This window comes from Anas platyrhynchos, chromosome 38, assembly GCF_047663525.1.
Source record: "Anas platyrhynchos isolate ZD024472 breed Pekin duck chromosome 38, IASCAAS_PekinDuck_T2T, whole genome shotgun sequence".
Lineage (NCBI taxonomy): Eukaryota > Metazoa > Chordata > Aves > Anseriformes > Anatidae > Anas > Anas platyrhynchos.
In genome coordinates, this window is record NC_092626.1 from 1298082 (window position 1) to 1315105 (window position 17024).

Below are 17024 nucleotides of genomic sequence, written 5' to 3' on the forward strand. Positions count from 1 at the left end.
GAGGAGCCCAGCAATGCCTGACGCCGCTCCGGGCTCACCTAAACGCGGGGCAGGAAATTCAGATTCAAAGCTGCGAAGGTTTTTCTTAGTGAAAGCATGGAATGAGTGGCCATCGGTGACTAACCTTACAGGAAGGCATTCACTTTGTGGATGCTGCAGTGAGTGAAGACTGAAGGCGTTTTCTGAGTGACCTAAGGAGAGCCCTCCCCAAAAAGCAGGACGTTTTATTGTCTATGTAACATCTCCTTTGAAGGCTCGAGCACGAGATCCACCAGGTTTAAAGTCTCAAGACACGGATCTGCCACCAGGTTTAAAGTCTCAAGACACGGATCTGCCACCACAGAAGCAATACATTTCATCTACTAAGCCTAAATACCGTATTTTGCCTCCTCTGTGGGTTTAAAAAAACACGGCCACGCTTGAAGGAATGCATTCTCAGATATTCTACGTATTTACAGTGCTTTAATTAATACCACAGACATGTTGTGCTGTTTAGGGGAATTTGCAATTACATTTTCATTTCCAACCAAACGCAGCCTGACACAAATTGGGAGCAACAGGAACTAATCATCTGGAAGCCGGGATATGCATCATTCGCCGTTTTCTAAGAAAATGACAAAAATATAAAACCCCAGCAGTCTGAGAACGTGAGCACTGAGGTAAAGGCCTGATCAAACAAACGCGCACAACTATGATTTGTCCTTTTAACTCAGCAAAAGTCTGCAAACTGCCATGGTAGCAAATGAGGAGAAGGAGCTGGTATTTACAGAAGTTGCAGCTGAAGATTCAGATAAACCATTCGGGTCGATGCTCCCTTCCTGCAGGTTTAAGCTGCGGTCACATCGCCTATTTCAAACCCTTTTGATTTCTACCAGTCACCCCAGATCCCACCTATTTTGCACGTTTTCCAATCAATGAATTCGCTACATGATTTCTGGGGCACAAGAGCAGGCCTGGTGAAGAGGAGCATGCCTGGGGCCATCATTCAATCAAATCAAAAGCGTCCAGGAGAAGCCCGGGGTGTGGTACTCACAGGGAATGTTTGCGAGCGGCCAAGTTCAGCAGAAGAGAATAGGCAGGACTGGAAGCCCAGGGGAACGAGATGCATCTGTTGTTGCAGGCAGCCCCAGCAAAATGTTACAGCTTCACTAGCCTGGGGCATGATTCCCCCCTTCCCTTTTCACAGCCAAGTACAATATTAGCTTGCCTTTTCTTTTTTTTTTTTATTATTATTATTTTTATTTCTTTTTGCCATCGTCAGGCTGAGGCCGGCTGAGAATATTCTGTGTCTAGACTAATAAATGTTTGTGCGGATTTTGCAAGAGCGGCTTATGGGAACAGAATCCACTTTTTGTTTTCTGCTGGAGGAAAAAAAATAAAATAAAAATAAAGGAGGAGCATTAAAAGCAACCAAGCACCCCCGTGCATTTGTTTGAAATTGCGTATTACGGTGCTTCTATTTTATGTGCAATCAATACATAATTTGGAAGAAAAAAATGCTTTTAAAATTCAGAGCTATCCCTGAGCAGCTAAGGTTCTCTTGGAAACTGAAGGAGGAGTCTGAAATGATTGTTCTTGTGTTTGCATCTCCCAGTGGGAAAGGCAGCACACAAGTAGAAACCACTGTGCTTTGAGGCGGCATGAATCATTAAGAATAAAGATCCCCCCCCATTTAAACATGAGATATTAAAACTGAATCTAGGACAAAGGTAAACTAAACAGACTCCTTCCTTCCCGGGCAGTCAGTGGGTTAAATCAAATATCAAAGGGGCAACATCAACCTTATAATTTCCTCTGCCGAAATTAAAAAAAAAAATAAAGGTAACTTCTATTTTGCCTGCCCCGACCCCAATCGCATCGCCCGAATGGGTGCAAACTGCTGGGATATGTGAGGGCCCAAGCCTACATTTTCCCTTTTCCGTATTTGTTGGAGGAGGGCGGGGTATCTCCAGATGAAATGGCTGACCGAGCTTTTTATTTCCTCGCTTTGGGTGGAAATGACTGAATCTTTCCAGGCAGCGGAGCAGTGCTCGACCGACTCCCTCGGCCTCCCCGCGTGGGAAGAGCCCTGCCGGGAGCAGCCCGCGTAACCCTCAGATGCCAGCCCCATCAGGATTAGGTCCAGCAATGGGATGTTGGCTCCTCTAAGTGAGGATGCATCCTCTCGAAACACATACACAGAGATTTAAATGAGATATTCCCAAGAACACCTGCCTATTCTTTCAGCACGTGTGCAAAGAGTAAATTCATTTTACTTCGTTCCTCTTTTTCTCAACTCTCCCCTCCTTCCTCCAGAAGGAAACAGCCAAGCAATATTAGCAGGGCCTTCCTTTTCCCCTGGTGGAGTCCAAGAACGCGAGAATTGAGAAAAGCGACTTGTCAGGAATCAAGTTTAAAAAGAGTGTTTGTGGACTGCGAGGTAAAATACCGGAAGCTGTAATCAGAAACACAACTTTTAACTAAAAAAAGCTTCTTTCCATTGTAAATTATTCCAGTTAGTGAAATAACAAATTAGTTCTCTGCTCAGCCACAGCCTCCTCCACCAAATTTAAGTAGAACCTGCAAAGAAGCTGAAGTTGTAAAACATTTGTCAGATGCAAGGGGCAGCGTTGCGTGGGTTAGCATCATGCTCGGATGCCCACAGTACCAACAGGTGCTTTCTTTCCAGAGGCACCAGCTCCTCCAAGAGTTCCCCGCACGAAGAACTGAAGAAGCTGCAGGCAGGGTGAGCCTTCCTCAGTCCTCATCCTCACAGCGAGGAGTACTGGGGATGGGGAGCTGTGTTTCGGCTTGCTAAGAAGCAGAAACCCCCCGAGTTTTCAGGCGGGCTCCGCTCAGCTCCCCTTGTGACTGCTGCTCGGGACACGACCCTGCCTTGCTCAGCACCCTCGACTCCAGCAGGTGCTGCTGCTGGCAGCTGCCCTATGTATACAAAAAAAAAAGAAACCAACACAGTATTTTCCTGCTTTTAAAGTATATCCCGAAGATTTACTAGGCATTGTGACGTTCTGCAGAAGCCCACGGCTGTAACTAAGGTTTGTGGGGTGTAGAGGGGCTGGGGGCTAAACAAGGCCAACAAGAGCCACATCTCCTCCCCGGTTGTCTCCCCTGTACTCTTTTTAGGACATCCAACATTCCCAGATCTCGTTTTGTCCCAGTGACCAAACAGGAGCCTGGCACTCATGCACTACGCCTTAAAACCTCTACAAACCGTGCGCCTAAGTCACAGCACTCATTATAAGCCGGCAGCTCTTTCTGGTCTCACAAACTATATGTGGCTTGAGAGATGCTCTCCAGATTCAGGGCGCTGAACACCTGCAGCCTTTGCCATAACCATGACAAAGTTCAGGAGCTCCCGGCTGGCTCCAGCAGCGGCTTCAAGCTGTGGGTCAAGAAGGCCAAGACACCCAACGAGAACCTGCAACACCAAGTGGCTTTCTGGAACGGCTCCAAACACAACTGGAAGCCTGTTGGTTTTTTTGGAAGTGAGCTCTTCTGGACCTGTTAGGTGCAAGCAGAAGTCAAACTTTCAAAGCATGTTTACATCGTTAAGCTCTCCATGATCCATCTCCAAGGTCTTCTAAGAGCTAGTAGCAATGTGGTCAGAGTTCTTGCCTGTTTTTCCGTTCACGTTCTCCCACGTCAGCAGCCGTGTGCTCCCTTTGGGCTGACTTCCAGAGCTGGGTAGAAAGGATCCCCTGGAAGCAGAGATGCTGCTTTATGCAACACCTTGCAGCTCACTGCACTCTGAAGGGTACACGAAAAGAGGTGAGTGGTCCTGGTGTGGTTCCTTCCAGCTCTCAGAAAGGCAAGAGAACTGGAAATGAACCATCAGCCAAAGGGAGGCACGGCGCAGCGTTACGAAATGCCATCTGGCTGCTACAGGATAAGGAAAGGAGGCATTTTTGGTGGCTCCCATCTCCACAGAAAAAGAAACAACTATTTATGCAGCAGAGTGGTTGGAGTATTTCAGGAGGCCCTGAGCTACCCCAAAAACCAACAACGAAACCACAAACCAACCCGAAACCAAACCAAACTAACATGATGGACTGCAATAAAAGATGAACATCAGAATTAATACTACCAATGACAATAAAGATGTTGAAAACTTGAGTCATCACATCCCTTGTGTAGACTGCAGGAGGAAGCACCTTTAGTGCCTGATGTGACAGTGTCAGAAAGTTAATTAATAACACCACAAAACTGGATTCCTGTGAGCACACACTCGGCAAAGGTGATACAACCGACAGCCGGACTTGAACATTGATACTGGTACCTGACTGGGAAATAGCGAGGAAACAAAGGGAGGAGGGGAAACCGTGCTATCCTGAAAATTGCATCACTTGTTTACAAGTCACCGGCAATTCCGAGGCAAACCATCTCGGGCATTTATGGATCAGTGACCTCACGTCTCTGGCACAGGACGGAGAGGGAATACCGACCGTGAGTTCACAGAAGGGAACAGCGCGTCCAGGCCCTCCTGCACTGCGCCAAATGTGGTCAGAATGTCCCCTCCCCTCATCACCCCAAAACTTATCACGTAGGACTTCTATTAAACAGACCCCAAAGAGCTCGTTCTGTCAATTTTGCAACAGGCTCAGGATTTCTCAGAATTAGAGAGGCTAATTTCATAATATACAAAAATACTGCATCTGGCACAGGGGAATTCTCAGCTAGACTTCAGCCTTGAGACACAAAGCGAAACTGACCATAGAAATAGAGATTGGCCAGAGCTCAGCCACAAGCGAGTATGCCTCCGTTATATTTATTACGTGCAAGCAGAACTAGAAAAACAGTTTACACTGACTTGCTGCTTTAGAAGTTAGTTCCATAAAGACGGAAGAAATTCTCAACTCAAACTTGAAGAAAGCATCAGACTTCAAAACCAGTCGTAGATCTTTGAAGTAAGACTGTTATGAATTCAGAAGTCACATCCAAACAAAAAGATCATTTATATTAATGGTAACTAGATTAAAAAAAAATTAATCCTGTCCCTCAGGCTTTGTAAGTGACTGGGGAAAAAACAGCGCAAGGATAGTAATAAGCCTAAGTGAAACACCACAAACTGCTAAGGGAAGCAAAAGACCCAAGGAAACAGCCTTTTTGGTACATTAGGAACAAAAGGAATCCTAACAACAGCACAAAGTCCATCACTTGACAGAAATTCTTCAGCGTAGAGAAATTTACAAAAGGCAGAACCGTTCAAAAGCCAGCTCTAACAGGCTCCAGGGACGCATGGACACGCAGCGATAAACATCGGTTTTCCCAGTAATAACCAGCAGAGATAAATGACGACAATTACGGCTAGCAAACGGAGCGCTGGATGCAGCTGAAGCAGGCACAGGTCATCGAGGGCTTGGCAAGAGAAGAGAGAGCCCAGGAGAGACACAAGAAGCATTCAAGGAGTAGGAAAGCCTCACAAAGAGAATGCGTGTCCTACCTCCAAGTGTTATGTCTCAAACTTGTCTTTGTTAAACAAGCACAGTGCACAGGTGCTTTACGGAAATGCAGAGGGCTTTTTGGCTGAGGAAAGCTAGTAGGACTGCCAGCCTGAAGTTAGCAGTCACCTCGTTTAGAAAAAATGGCACCTCCTTCTAACGAGCTCCGGGGAACCCAATTAACAGCGTAACTGGAAGAGGCTGCCTTGCTGGCAATGTTTCAAGACGGTAACAAATGGGTTTTCTACATAATGTCTGTCACAGCCCAACCGCGCCCCGTTCCCCCCTCACAGAGCCGGGGAAGGGGTGCTCGCAGCCGGCCCTCTCCTCAGGGCCGGCCGGGGGAGCGCCTCGCCTTCTCCCCGGGGGTCTCCCGTGGCCGCTTGGGGTCGCCTCCCGCAGCCGCCTCGCCCCCCTCTCCTCTCAGCCCCGCCGCCTGCCTCCTCCTCCGCCGCCGCCGTTTTGCGTCTCCGGGAGTCGTCCGCTGCCGGCGGGGCGGGCGCTGAGCCGTCGCCGAGTCCCAGCTCCGCCGGCCGCCCGGGCCCTCGCCTCGCAGCCCGCGGCGCCCACTCGCATCCTCCCGGCGCCTCGCAGCCTCCCCCCCCGTCCCCGGGAGGGTTTGAGAGCCGGGCAGGGCCGGGCAGCGGCAGGCTGCGGTGCCTCAGCCTCCCCCGGCAGGGAGCGGGGCGGAGCCGCTCCGCCCGGCAGGCGGCGGCCGGCCCGGCCCGGCTCGGCTCGCCTCGGCTCAGGGCATAAAGGCGCTGAGGGCGCCCGGCTCCCCGACCTCGGCTTCTTCTCCAGCCCCGAGTTCCCCTCAGGTGCCCGGTGCTGAGGGAAGAATGCCCTCCGGGGCTGGCTGGGACACCCCCAAAACCTTTGGAGAAAAAACAAACAGCGAACAAACAAAAAACCCACCCCCAACCCCCTTTTTTTCCACCTCCAAGTTGAATAAAGAGGAGCTCTTCCTTCAGTACGTGTCCAGATATCTTAGTCTACGTTTTGCTTTAACTCCCACTATGTACTTCTCTTCAATACGCTGTGTTTCCACATACCGCTGCTTTTAGCAATGTTTTTACCTCAGACGCTAAAAGTTGATCTTTTCCCCAAGTCAGAAAAAACAGAATGGGGCTTCTGGGAACCCTTAGCTGTGACAGCTGTTCATGTACAACCGAGATTTACGCCTTTATATATATTTAACTGTGAAGGTCTTCTTCTCTCCCGACTAATAACGGGGAGAAGTTTGCCCAAAACTTCGAAGAGCAAAAGTTTTGATGCCAGGAACGCTCCTGCTTCCTCGTTGCCTGTCATTCCCTTTTAAGTATGAAATTTTCCAGTTGCAATGCAATGAGCTGACTGTGGTTCCATAGGTAAAGATGCATTTAGGATACCAGGTTTTCAACATCGTCTTGAAGTGGATAAGAAGAAACACATTTTTGCCTCAGTGATATGTTTTTTTCCTCTCCTTTGCCTGGAGATGCAATGAAAGCTTCCTGTTGTCCGCTCAACACAGGCATCTTCTTCACGGTAGCTTTTTAAATACAGTGCTAACAACACAGCTCTTTGTTCCCTTCTGTACGTCTACTGAAACGCAGATTAGGTGCCAGGCGTAGGTCAGTCTTGGAAAAAGCTGCCACCCCTAATGTTATAAGTTAGACCACACAATTTTCTGGTCTACTGAAATTATTTTATTAATCAAGTAAGCAGACACAAGCAAAACAGCGCTGGGTGGCTGGGGAGTCTCCGCTCCACCACAGCACGCAACTTCCCCTTTCCAGTGTCGCTGTTTTAGAGCATTCAAGTTCTGGCTTGTCAAGACTTGACCTGTCGACTTGTCGACTTGTCGAGACTTGTTCTGAGGCTGCGCAGTCTGTTGTTGGGGGTCGTTATTCTTCCTCTGGTGATCATGGGTTGTGCTTGTGTTCAGGTGGGGGCAAAATAGGATGTCTTGCGGTGGGTGGGTGGTATCTTACAAAATCCTTGTTTTAACAAGGATTTAACAAGATGTTTACCCAACCCTCCTTCCCCATTTGTCCCCATGTTACAATGCCGTGAGTTGTGAAACCTTATCTCCTCAGTAGATTCTTTAAATTCTCAAGGACAGTGAACAAGCCCCTACTAATTTATCACAATCCCTCCTTTTTCTTTTTCTAACATATTTTGTTCATTGAATTTTTGCAATATTTTCTTGCTGAGCATCAAAGTTTCTGCGTCGTCCGCCTCCTGCTCAAGAGATTCATACTTAGCATACACAAGCATAAGATGAGCAGCTTCCAATTGTCTTTTCACAGTTGCGATTACTCGATTGAATATACATGGTCCAAAAGTCAGTGTTAATATAAGTAACAACAAGGGCCCCGCTATGGTTGTTAGCAGTGTAGTAAGCTAAGGTGAGTAATTAAACCAGGATTCATACCAATTCTGACGAGCCTCATTTTCCCTTTTGTGTTTTTCTAATCCTTCCCGCGATTTAGTCATTGTATCTCTTACCACCCCAGTATGATCTTTACCAGATGGTATTCAGCCACTGTGTGATGGGTATACATATACTCTTCAGTGTGGTATAGAATCCTTGGTATAATGACCACCTGTACACAAAAATTGTGAGATGTGTTAAACAATTTTAAAGATAGGCAAGGAGTGACTCTCAACAATGAACATACCCACCTAGTGTTATTTGCAGGAATAAACCATTTGTGTGTTTGGTACCATTTTTTTTTTTTTTTTTTTTTTTTTTCAGTGGCATGGCACAGATCATTTTTATCTCTTGGAACTGTGCCGATACATCTACCTTTTCCCATAACTTGAGTCAAAGTTATCCCAATTTCCTGACCCCAACTGCACTTGGAAGGATTTGACTCGTTTGAATATTCAGACCTCCCCATATCTCCTATAGCTTCATAATATGGGGGCTTAACACTTACACATAGCCAGCACCCTTCAGTTATCTCAGGATTAGTTCGATTTAGTACCTGGAAACTAGCATTTATAACTTTCCACATACTACTCTCGGGTACAACCCCTTTCTTTTTTTTTTTTTTTTTTTTCACAATGCTTGGAAGCAGTGTGGGTAAGGATAACTCTGTTGACTTATTAGAAAACACTGTAGTAGGTTGGGCAGTCCCAGGTATCTTTACAGTCTGGACAACCAAACCTTCCCCTAATAACTCTTTATTAGGCCCGACTACCTTGGAAGTCTCGGGTTTTTCCTTCTTTATTGGTATGAGTCCTCCCCTATCTGTTCCATGTTAGTAAAATCTGACATTTTTCCCTAGTACCCAGCTAGTATCGTCTGAGTTTGTTATATTTATATACAGAACCTTGCAAATTTCTTTATTTCCGTGGAAGGTTCCTGTATACCTGTGGTGGTTTTACTCAGGTGGGCAGCCAAGCTCCACCACAACCGCTCTCTCACTCCCCCTCTCCTCAGAAGGAGGGGGAGAAAATACAACACAGAGAACTCGAGGTTTGAGATGAGAAAGGTTTAATTAAAGGGAAAGGGAATGGGAAGGAGAAACAGATACAAAAGAAACAATCAGTCCGCACGGAAGCACAGAGAGAGAGAAAAAAATTATTCTCTACTTCCCATCAACGAGCGGTGTTCGGCCACGTCCTGGGAAGCAGGGCCTCAAACGCGTAGTGGTTGTTCAGGAGGAACAGCCCCCTCCCCCACGAGAGCCCCCCCTTTTATTGCTGAGTGTGACATCAGGTGTTATGGAATATCCCTTTGGTTGGTTTAGGTCAGCTGCCCCGGCAATGTCCCCTCCCCATCACTTGCCCACCCCCAGCCTGCTGGCTCTTGGGGGCTTAGGAGTCCTGATGCTGTGCCAGCACTACGCAGCAATAGACACAACACTGGAGTGATATCAGTGCTGTTCCAGCTACGAGTGCAGAGCACAGCACTGTGCGGGCTGCTGCAGGGAAAAGGTGACTCCAGCTCAGACAGACCCAACACAATACCCTATACCATGCCCTCGCCACCTGTAACAAGGATCCAATTGTCGGTTACAACCTTGCAGCCCATATCCCACTTGTAAGAATTTATCCTGACCAGCCCCGAGTGTCCAGTCTGTAGCAATGGTTTCACACCCCCAGTATGCACAATAATACACATTCAGGCATTTACAGTACCCCTTTCCCAGGTTAGAACTTGGGCAGAAATAAAATCCCATATATTCCCAGCATCAGGGCCTCGAGATCAGCTGACATAGTGTAGAAGTAAAGCTTGGCCCCCCCCCAATGTTATCTGGGTTGCAATAACCTGTTGATCTTCGAATCGACTTAAAGTCCATTTAAAAGGTTGGTGGGGGTGGTGTTGAGTCACTATGCAGGATGAAATCACTGCGAGAACCCCCAAATACCGATAGGAATGGCTGAGGCCCATTTCTTTCCCCACTTATTCACTCCTCTGCCTCACTCGTCAGTTGGGTTGCAGCCAACTACGAGGTTTTAGTTCTTCTCGGCAGCAGTAGTGTTCTTCAGGGGAGAGCCTCTACCTTAACCCACGGTACCTATCGAGTTCGTCGCAATGTGAGCTTCAGGTCTTTGTTTCCTGGAGCGATCTCCCACTTCTTGTCACAGATGGGTCCTTTAACACGGATGGCATGTGTCCATCCTTTCTCCGCAGTCCGGACGACTGTTTCTGTAGTAAGCAAAACAACATAGGGGCCTTCCCCATCGTGGTGTTAAAAAAAGTCTCTTTCCAAGTCTTAATTAGAATTGAGGGTGATCAAGTGGCAATTCCAAGTCATAGGGCATACTGATATAGTATAAACTCACTTTAGGATAGAATAAAACTTGTGGTTAAAAGTTAGCAAGGACAAAGTAAACGACATCTTGTTATCTGTAGACCTTTTGTTATGTTTAAGCATCTTGTTATTTGAAAACATCCCAGTATCTGTTAACCGTTAGTCAGGCTGAGACTTGAGATAACTTGAGTCAATTGTCTTGTCTTGTTAACTGAGACTTCCTGTTATCTGCCGACCCTCAGTTAAACTGAAAGCCAACTCAGCATTTTTACAGCTTGGAAAACAACTGATTAAGCAAAGGTGAAAAGTGCATTACGAGGAAGACCTACAGCCTTCCTCCCAAAGACCACTGCCCACATCCTGGAGACCCCGGCCCACAATTCTTGGAAGGCTTTGTGCAAGCGCAAGGACTGATAAGCTAATTAGCATATGAAGCGAGGGTAGGCGGGGTTAGGTAATGAATATGTATGCGTGCTAATTGAATATTCATTGTTTCGCTGTATAAATATGAGATATTTTGTCACTTCGAACATGCACGATAGGCGGAAGGATCCCCCGTGCATCCAGTGCTGCAATAAAGAATATACCACTTAAAGAAATTTTGGCTTTGATCTTTAAATCAATACCATATAGCATTTCAAAAGGAGAAATTCCTACATCAGTTCTGGGCTGTGTCCATATGTTTAACAGTGCAAGGGGTAAACATTTTACCCAAGAAGACTTAGTTTCCAGCATAAGTTTTGTTAGTTGTTTCTTAATTTCACCATTCATTCGCTCTACCTTTCCGGAAGAGGAGGGGTGCCAGGGGCTGTGAAAATCCCACTCAATCTCTAAGGCCTGCTTTAATCCTTGCAGTAAAGCTTTACACCCATTCAGTCACGTGGTCAATTAGGACAAACAAGTAACTCAGTAAAGTCTACCTGTATACTTAGGAAAGGTCAAAGCCCTGGCTCCCGTCCCCCTCTAGATGGGTTACAGAAGACCTTTTTATTTGCCTTTTGACATATAGTACATCCTCTGCATGTGTGTTTCCCTAAAGTATATATTCCTACACAGACATGCTTTCTTAGAACAACATCACACATTGCTTGCACTTCCCAATGACTCTTCTGATGTAAAACAGTTAATATTTGCCTCATTATCACTTTATTCAGCATTTCTCTCCCATCAGGGAGTATCGATTTTCCTTAAAATGATCCACATATTTGTAACATTAATACCTCCTTGGGAGGTTGTAATTGCTCCAAAATCTTTTTTTAGAATTTACCCAAATAGATAGGTGGCCCTGTAAACCCCTGAGGTAAAATTGTCCACCTATATTGTTGCTTCCGCCCCCATTTCAGGGTCTTTCCAGTCAGAGGTGAATATACATGTATGTTTGCTCTCAGGGCCAGAGAGCACTCCATTAATAACACTGTTATTCCAGTCTAACAATTTACTATTTGAATGCCCAATTTAATCATCAAATCCCTTCCCATCAAGTTAGTCCCTGCCTTGGATACATACAATAATTGTCCAGTGATCATTTTATCCCCTGGTCTCAGCTTAGTATTCCCCAAAAGTGGCACTGTTATCCCAGTCCCTTCTACCCCCATCACATTTAGGGTTTCATTAGTTAATTTAATCCCTGATACTTTACAAGTCAGTAATCACTTAGCTGCTCCAGTGTATTGGGTTTGATGGCAAGGTTCTGGGGGGGGGGGGGTGATGGGTGTGGGGGTGGGAAACTGCAGTGGCAGCCCCCGTGAGAAAAACCCAGAAACCTCCCCGTGATAGATAAGGGACAATTTCATCTGGCCCCAAAGGGGCCCACTGCTGCCCAGAGCCAAGCCATAAGCCACACAGTCCGTGCCTCTGTGAGAGCACATCCACGAAAACAAAAAAGAAACAAACAAAAACCTGCTGCTCAACAGCAGTTGGGAGAGCGAGAAACCCTCCCGCAGACACTTAAGTCAGTGCAGAAGGAGGGGGAGGAGGCGCTCCAGGCGCTGGAGCCGAAGCCCCCCTGCAGCCACTGGAGAGGCCCCTGGTGGAGCAGGCTGTTCCCCCCTCCCCGATGCTTGGGAAACTGAACAAACACCACAGCAAATATGCCAAAACTTCTAGAATGCCTACATCACCTTTCCCTGCTCATTCAATTTCAAACAGCTCTGTTAAATACTGCATGCCACACCTTTAACACCTTCAGCAACCCTTTTAACACTTCCTTTATCTTTCTCCAGCCTGTACTTTTCTAATACCAGCACCAAAGGCTCAGTCAGAGTCCAACTTAATTCCATACCTTTTCCCTCCAAGATACTGAAACAACATATCAATCAATATACCATATTTCATCCCATTTTTCTTCTTTCCACAAAAACAACATTGACTGTAATATGGTGTTATAATTAATAGTTCCATTTAGGGGCCATTCTGCTCCATCCTCTAGTTTATAAAGTGGCCACCATTGATTATAATATATGATAAGAGTTCTTTTACTTTCTGTACCCTCTCACCCCACTATATCCCTCCAATGTGTTAGTATACATCCTAGAGGGCTTTTCCTCGGGATTTCTTTGCTTTGAACTTTTCCTGTTGTAATCTACAGTGGTCAATATTCCACGGTTTTCCTAGAAGCTCTTTAGTAGTCAATCCCAATCCCTCCAAAATCCACAATATATAGATACACAAGTAAAATCAGACCACTGTAAATTAACTGCCTCTTGACAATTACACTGAGGACATTTAAACCTGATGAGCCGATAATATGCCTGGGCAAATTTTGTTCCCTTAGACATACACCTCAATGGCAGTCCTTATATTTACATATTTACATATTAACATATGTATACTTTAACACACAATAACTACTTTAACACACATTAATTACACATTAACATATGTGTACTTTAACAAAAATGCCCGGGCTTTTATATATATACAATACACAATGTACAGTTATTATTCCAGTTAGAATTATTCCTCAGCAGCTGCAAACATGCCAGTTGCCATTAAAGCTCGCTTACCCTCCTCCTGTCCTTTTCTTAAAATCTCAGACATCCCCAGAGTTAATGGGGATGGCCACATATTCCATTCCTGGCTGGGGTCCCCCCGTCACTATTTCTCATAGGGGATATAATCCCTCCCTTAAAGCAGATTTCTGATTTCTTGCCCTGCTTCTGGTTACCGGCCCCTGTGTTTCATGATCCGATTCCGATTCTCCTGGATTAGCTAATTCGGGGAGTCCATTAAGGACGGGAGCTGTTAGTGCGGGCGGTGGAATATAGAGTGGGGGCGGTGTTAGGACTTCTAAGTCCTTTCTCTTTTTATCCTGCCCTCCTTTTTCTTTTAGAGATGTAGATGCGTCCTCATATCTGAATTTATCCAGAGGTGCGCATACTCACTTTCTTCCAGACTAAAAGGTTCCTTTGAGTTTACATAAATATTTAGGCCTGACAAACCCAATCTTCAAAAGACCCAAATACAGGCCAGTAAAGGTGGTCTCCTCGAATCTGTTTACCATCCCAAACTTCAACACAATAATGTATCATTTTTACTTTATTCCTTCCCCGCCTAAAAGGGGAATCATTCCAATTTTTAATCATTATTCCTAGAGGACTATCGGGGGGGAATGGAGGACATATCCTTACCACTATTTCCCCCACCCATGGAACCAGAAAGCTTACTCTTTTTCTGGCTCATCTTCCAGAGTGCCCCCCCCCCCACACACACACACACACTCCCCCTTTTCGTGGCCCAGTCCCTCACGGGATGTGGGAACCGCACTACCGGGGGGTCCGCACTACCGGGGGGTCCGCTCTCGCTTCGTCCGCAATTGGACGTCTCAGTTGTCACACTCTGGGAAACCCAACCCCAACCGAACGGAACACCGGCCTATCGTTTTTTTACTCACTCCTCCTCTGAGTCTTCGTTCGGTCTTCGTGCACAAAGGTTGCCTGAGGTTTACCGGTTTTATTTGCTTGTATCCAATTTAGGGTTCGTCGGTAAAAGGTCCCAAGTGAGGCCTGCATTCTCAGAGGCCGCCGAACTTGGCGGGGCGCGTCCCCTGAAATGCGCCTCAGTCTGATGCCTTTATCCGAGTCATGGCACCAAATTGTTATAAGTTAGACCACACAATTTTCTGGTCTATTGAAATTATTTTATTAATCAAGTAAGCAGACACAAGCAAAACAGCGCTGGGTGGCTGGGGAGTCTCCGCTCCACCACAGCACGCAACTTCCCCTTTCCAGTGTCACTGTTTTAGAGCATTCAAGTTCTGGCTTGTCGAGACTTGACCTGTCGACTTGTCGACTTGTCGAGACTTGTTCTGAGGCTGCGCAGTCTGTTGTTGGGGGTCGTTATTCTTCCTCTGGTGATCTTGGGTTGTGCTTGTGTTCAGGTGGGGGCAAAATAGGATGTCTTGCGGTGGGTGGGTGGTATCTTACAAAATCCTTGTTTTAACAAGGATGTTTACCCAACCCTCCTTCCCCATTTGTCCCCATGTTACAATGCCATGAGTTGTGAAACCTTATCTCCTCAGTAGATTCTTTAAATTCTCAAGGACAATGAACAAACCACTACTGATTTATCACACCTAACACACTGACGGAAACGTCGGCATTGAGTTGCACCTGGCTCACGATTTGCCAGTGTTTGCCTAGAAAGCTCCATGGTTTATATAGCATAGATAGATCCTGAAACAATTGAGAAAAGTTAGACTTGGAGCACTGTGTCCAGCAGTTCTGGGCTCCCCAGTACAAAAAAGACAGGGGTCTCCTGGAAAGAGTCCAGCGGAGGGCAACAAAGACGATAATGGGGCCTGGAGCATCTCCCCTGTGAGGAAAGGCTGAGAGACCCGGCGCTGTTCAGCCTGGAGAAAAGACTGAGAGGGGATCTCCTCAATGTGTATAAATATCTGAGATGTGGTGGACAGAGGGATTTGGCCAACCTCTTTTCAGTGGTTTGTGGGGACAGGACAAGGGGCAATGGCCACAAAATGGAGCCCAGGAAGCTCCGCACCAACATGTGAAAGAACTTCTTCACGGTGAGGGTGACAGAGCACTGGGACAGGCAGCCCAGGGAGGTTGTGGAGTCTCCTTCTCTGGAGATATTCAAGGCCCATCTGGATGCCTACCTGGGCAACCTGCTCTAAGGAACCTGCTTTGGCAGGGGAGTTGGACCCGATGATCTCTGGAGGTCCCTTCCAACCCCTACAATTCTAACAAAAAGGACTGGTTCATATTCATACTGGTGCCTCAGTGGTGGAAGACGCTTATTAGACTGGCCTAGAAACCTGAAGTAATGTGCTCAGGAGTGCTAGCTAGCATCCCAAAAACTCAGCCCTGTAGAATGCAGTCACGGGAGAAAGATGACAATGCACTTATAACAGATTAGGATAAAAGCTAGGAAGCAGAAATGGATATTTTTATGGTGTGTACTCTTTTGAGCACCTCAGAAGTTCTTTTCACCTGTCTTGTCTGTGATTCCTCAACTTCATGTTCATTATATAAAGGATTTCTCAGAAAGTCATTTTAGAGAACAAGAAAAGCAAACCATATACACAATCCCATTAAAAATGTCAAGCACAGATAAAAAACATCATACGATGGGTGAACAATGTCTGACGGGTAGGACTCAGAGGGTTATGGTAAATGGGGCTACATCAGGCTGGTGGCTGGTCACCAGTGGGGTCCCCCAGGGCTCCGTTTTAGGGCCAGTTCTTTTCAATGCTTTTATAAACAATTTGGATGTAGGACTAGAAGGTGTTTTGAGCAAATTTGCTGATGACACTAAACTTGAAGTTGTTGACTGTTGAGGGTGGAAAGGCCTTGCAGAGAGATCTGGACAGATTTGTTATAAATGGCTCAGGATTCAAATTAGGATTAAATAAAAAAATAGGATTTATTAAAACAATATAAAGGAATAGAGGTAAGCAAACAGTGCTGGGTGCACCGGGAGTCTCCGCTCCACCAGGACGCACACCAGTTACATCAAGCAGCTGATTTTTATGCTCCTAGACTAATACATATTCATTACTACTTCTAAAAAAATAGATTATTATAATTAGCTTCCGGGGTCCAGTCCCTCCTACTGGAGCATGTGCATCAGTCTCCTCTGGGGGTTTCTAGGGGTCTTTCATGCTGAAGGCTCGTAGTCTTCCTCTCACCCTTTGTACTCACTCGGCACCACACCAAGATTATAGAACATTTTCTGCAAGTCTTGTCTCCCAGCCGTCCTTCAGCTTCTTTTTCCTTCCTCTTAATCTCTTGGCCTCCTAGCCAGATACCAAAGATCCGCATAGTATCCCATAACAGTCACTAGTTGTTATCAGTTGTTCTGAAACTCCCAGACATCAAACACAGACAGCTTTCTTATTTGACGCTTCACGAGTAATTAAAACATTCTTCCCCAGCCATTCACAGACACATCTATAGCAGTGTTAAGTTAATCTCGAAGAAGACAGGAAAAAAAGGCTGTAACTGTTAGAAATAGAAGTCCAGAATAACAAAAGCAAACAGGTTCATAAATTTAAGGAGTGTTTTCTGAAGACGTGATAAATTGACTAGAATGAGGGGGAGACTGGGACACACTGCATCTGTGGTTCAAGAATTAAATTGCCAGTGCAGGACCCAGAGGCAGACAGGATTCAAACAGAATTGTTCTTTATGGACACGAATTGTTAACACATTCCTCACAATGCTCATCTTCTGTTGGTGATGTATGAATCTGAGTAACAGGTACTTTTGGCTGCAGGAGCTGTGTTCACAACTCTTACTGCTTGGAGCAGACTGCACAGAGAGTTGCACTAACAGCCTGCTAGTGATATGCAGATCAGAAAGTTGGGAAACTGGGTCATTTATGG